This window comes from Canis lupus, chromosome 10 (genome assembly GCF_048164855.1).
Source record: "Canis lupus baileyi chromosome 10, mCanLup2.hap1, whole genome shotgun sequence".
Taxonomy (NCBI): domain Eukaryota; kingdom Metazoa; phylum Chordata; class Mammalia; order Carnivora; family Canidae; genus Canis; species Canis lupus.
In genome coordinates this window covers 1,880,543-1,885,465 of record NC_132847.1, presented here as the reverse complement: position 1 = coordinate 1,885,465, position 4,923 = coordinate 1,880,543, and the positions used below count along the sequence as shown (strand labels likewise).

Sequence of the window (4,923 nt, the reverse complement as noted above, 5' to 3'; positions counted from 1 at the left end):
AAAATCTAATGCACAGTAAATGAAACAGTCAACAAAACTAAAAGATAACCTACAGAATGGGAGAAGACATTTAAAATGACATATCAGATAAAGGGCTAGAATCTAAGATTTATAAAGAACTTATTAAACTCAACACCCCCAAAACAAAGAATCCAGTCAAGAAATGGGCAGAAGACATGAATAGACATTTCTCCAAAGAAGACCTACAAATGGCTGACAGACACATGAAAGTATGCTCCACATCACTTGGCATCAGAGAAATACAAATCAAAATACAATGAGATACCACCCTACACCAGTCAGAATCGCTAAAATTAGTGATAGGAAACAACAAATGTTAGTGAGGATGTGGAGAAGGGGGAATCCTCTTGTACTGTTGGTGGGAATGTGAACTGGTGCAGCCACTCTGGAAAACTGTGTGTAGGTTCCTGAAGAAGTTAAAAATAGAGCTACCCTATGACCCAGCAATTGCACTACTGGGTATTTACCCCAAAGACACAAATGTAGTGATCCGAAGGGGCACCTGCACCCCAATGTTCACAGCAGCAATGTCCACAATAATCAAATTATGGGAAGAGCCCAGATGTCCGTGGACAGATGAATGGATAAAGAGGAAGAATTATTCAGAAAGGATGAATACTTACCATTTGCAATGATGTAAATTGAACTGGAAGGTATTATGTTGAGCTAAATAAGTCAATTAAAGAAAGTCAATTATATGGTTTCACCCATATGTGGAATATAAGAAACAGCATAGAGGATCATAGGGTTAGGGAGTGAAAACTGAATGGGAAATCATCAGAGAGGGAGAAAAACCATGAGAGACTCTTAACTATAGGAAACAAACTGAGAGTTGCTGGAGGGGAGGTGGGGGTATAGGGTAATTGGGTGATGGACATTAAGAAGGGTACATGATATGATGAGCACTGGGTGTTACATGCAGCAGATAAATTATTGAACACTACATCTGAAACTAATGATGTACTATATGTTGGCTAATTGAGTTAAAAAAAACACTTTCCCTTTATAATATTGCTAAAAGTGGAACTAAGATGTGGAAATAGCTGCCCATTTTTTCCCCACGTTGTTAATTAATTTAAAAAAGTTTTTATTCCAATTTCAGTTAACATACAGTGTAATATTAGTTTCAGGTGTACAATTTAGTGATTCAACATTTACAGCACCTGGTACTCATTACAAGTGCCTTCCTTAATCCCCATATGTATTTCCCCATCTCCCCATCCATCTCCCCTCTGGTAACCATCAGATTGTTCTCTGTAGTTAAAATTGTTCTATGTAGTTAAGAGTTTGTCTCCTTTCTCTTTTTCCCCCCATGCTCATTTTTTTTAATTCTACATATGAATGAAATCATACAATATTTGTCTTTGGCTGACTTGTTTCACTTAGCATAATAGTTTTTTGCCTTATCTACATTGTTGCAAATGGCAAGATTTCATTCCATTTTCTGGCTGAATAATATTCCATTGTGTGTGTGTGTGTGTGTGTGTGTGTGTGTGTATCTCACATCTTTTTTAATGGTTTTTATATTTTTAAAAAAGATTTATTTATTTTAGAGAAATAGTGAGTGAGCATGTGAGTGGGGGAGGAGGGCACAGAGAATCTATTTTTTTTTTTTTTTTTTTTATTGAGGGAAAGTCCTGATTTCCCTTTTAGAAAGTAACCCAACTTCTACAGACTTACACATTATCTTTATTTTCTCAATTATAAAAATATATAAAAGGAAACACTTTTATAAAAGGAAACTTATAAAAGGAAACATTTATAAAAGGAAACAAATGAAGGAGGAAAGGAGAGGGTCAGATGTGTCTGCAGAGCTCACAACCTGCTTCCCAGAGGCAGCAGTTTATGAAGCGTTGAGATGCTTCAGGGACGGGGTTGAGGGGCCTGAGGATCATTAAAGTCTCAAATTTCCGAAGTCAGGGATCCCTGGGTGGCGCAGTGGTTTGGCGCCTGCCTTTGGCCCAGGGTGCGATCCTGGAGACCCGGGATCGAATCCCACGTCGGGCTCCCGGTGCATGGAGCCTGCTTCTCCCTCTGCCTGTGTCTCTGCCTCATTCTCTCTCTCTCTGTGTGACTATCACAAATAAATAAAAATTAAAAAAAAAATTAAAAAAAAAAAAAACAATTTCCGAAGTCATTCTCTAAACTGTTCAGGGGCTGAAGGATCCTCTGGAGCCAAAGGCCTATGCTTTCACTGTACTGCTTCAGCTTGTATCAGGGCTGGAAAGGCCTGCCCTCGTGGCCCACAAACTTCTCCCAGCAGTCCTCAAACTTCAGGTGGCTCATGATGGCCATGGGGATCCTGGATGTCTGCAGATGCCTCAGCACCCCCTTATGCTTCAGGCGCCAGTGGAAGTACAGGCAGGAGGCAAAGAGCCTCAGGCTGATGTGGGGGTGATCTTTGACAAACCAACCAGTTTCTTGGCACAGGTGGAACAGGGGCTTCACGTGACATAGCAGGTGATTTCGAACTTCTGGGATGGGTCTAGTTGTCGTGACTTTATATCGTCAATAAAGCAAATTTCTGCATGGCACTTTTCATAAGCCTCAGGATTTCTCCTACCGGCCTTGTGTCCAGATGGCCCGAGTGGCACCTGGTTTGAAGGCAGACTTTGACAGTTATGGGGCCTTCATGTGGCTTCAGCTGGTACACAGGTAGGCCCTCCTCCGGTAGTATGGCTTTGTGACCTGGAGCTTGTTGCTGAACTGCTGGTAGAATGTTTCTTCTTGGAGTGGATTCATTGTGGTTCAGTCTTGCTTTCAGAAAGTCCCAATCTGGAGACAGAGAAAGAAGCATAAGCAGGCTCCCCACTCAGCAAGGCTCCTCCATGTCACAACTCTGATCCTATGACCTGAGCCAAAATCAAAAGTCAGCTGTTTAACTGACTGAGCCACCCAGGCACCTCTATAACCACATCTTCTCTATCAATTCATCTTTCGATAAACACTTGGGCCATTTCCATAATATGGCTATTATTGATGCTTCTGCTATAAATATCAGGGTGCATATATCCTTTTGAGTTAGTAATTTTGTGGGTTTTTTTTAAAAACCTACTAGTGCAAATGCTGGATCATAGGGTAGTTCTATTTTTAAGTTTTTGAGGAACCTCCATACTGTTTTCCAGAGTGCCTAAACCATTTTGCATTCCCACCAAGAGTGCAAGAAGGTTCCTCTTTCTTCAAACATACTTGCCAACACCAGTTGTTTCTTGTGTTGTTAATTTTAACCTTTCTGATAGGTGTGAGGTGCTATGTTATTGTAGTTTTGATTTGTATTTCCCTGATGATGAGTGCTGTTGAGCATCTTCTCATGTGTCTGTTAGCCAACTGTGTCTTCTTTGGAAAAATGTCTATGCATGTCTTATGCCCATTTTTAAACTAGATTATTTGTTTTTTGGGTGTTGAATTCGATAAATTCTTTATAGATACAGTTAGTAGCCCTTTATCAAATATGTCATTTGTAAATATCTCCTTCCATTACAAAGGTTGCCTTTTAGATTTGTTGTTTCCTTTGCTGTGCAGAAGCTTCTTGTTTTGATGAAGTCTCAATAGTTTATTCTTGCTTTTGTTTTCCTTGTCTCAGGAGACCTATCTAGTAAGAAGTTCTATGGCCAGTGTTGAAGAGGTTACCGCCTGTGTTCTCCTCTAGGATTTTAATGGTTTCCTGTCTCAAATTTAGGTCTTTCATCCATTTTGAGTTTATCTTTGTGTATGGTATAAGTAAGCTGTACAAGTTCTTAATTTTTCATGTTGCTGTCCAGTTATCCCAACACCATTGGTTGCATAGACTGTCTTTCTTTCATTGGATATTCTTACTTTGTTGAAGATATACTTATGGGTCCATTTCTGGGTTTTCTACTCTGTTCCACTGGTCTGTGTGTCTGTTTTTGTGGCAATACCATGCTGTTTTGATTACTACAGCTTTGTAATGTAACTTGAAGTATGGAATTATGATGCCTCCAGTTTTGTTTTTCTTTTTTTCTTTTTTGGAAGACTTTAAGAAGAATAGGTATTCTCTTCTTTAAATGTTTGGTAGAATTCACCTGTGCCATCTGGTCCTGGAGATTTTTTATTTCTGATTCAGTTTCTTTGCTAGTTATCAGTCTATTTGAGTTTTCCGTTTCTACCTGTTTAGTTTTGGTGGTTTATATGTTTTTAGGAATTTATCCATTTCTTCCACGTTGTCCAATTTCTTGGCATCTACATTTCACAATATTCTTTAATAGTTGTTTGTATTTCTGTGGTGTTGGTTGTGAGTTCTCCTTTTTCTTTCATGATTTTATTTATGTGGGTCCTTTCTCTTTTTGATTAGTCTGGCTAGGGATTTATTAATTTTATTACTTTTTTCAAAGAACCAGCTCTTGGTTTTATTACTCTTATCTTGTTTTTTTTTTTTAATTTCTATATCATTTATTTCTGCTAATCTTTACTAGTTTCCTTCATCTGCTGGCTTTAGGCTTCATATATTGTTCTTTCTTTTAGCTTCTTAAGGTGTAAGTTTAGGTTGTTATTTGATATTTTTCTTTCTTCTTAAAGTAGGTTTGTATTGCTATATAATTCTCTCTTAGGACTGCTTTTCCTGCATCCCAAAAATATTGGACCATTACATTTTTATTTTCATTGTTTCCATGTACTTTTTAATTTCCTCTTGGATTTCCTGGTGGACCCATTTACTGTTTAGTAACTTGTTATTTTACCCTCCATGTATTGTAGTCTTCCCAAATTTTTTCTTGTGGTTGACTTCAAGTTTCATAGTAATGTGGTTGGAAAAGATGCATGGTATGATCTCAGTCTTTTTGTACTTGTTAAGGGCTGTTTTGTGACCTAGTATGTGATCTATTCTGGAGAATGTCCCATGTGCACTGGAAAAGAATGTGTGTTCTTCTGCTTTAAGATGAAATG

The 4,923-nt window shown here is 38.3% G+C and overlaps 1 pseudogene; it reads right to left on the bottom strand.

The window, feature by feature from the left end:
• Nucleotides 1–2,127: 2,127 nt before the first annotated feature.
• On the bottom strand, nt 2,128–2,763 carry LOC140642007 (DNA dC->dU-editing enzyme APOBEC-3H-like; annotated as a pseudogene).
• Between the last annotated feature and the right edge of the window lie 2,160 nt (nt 2,764–4,923).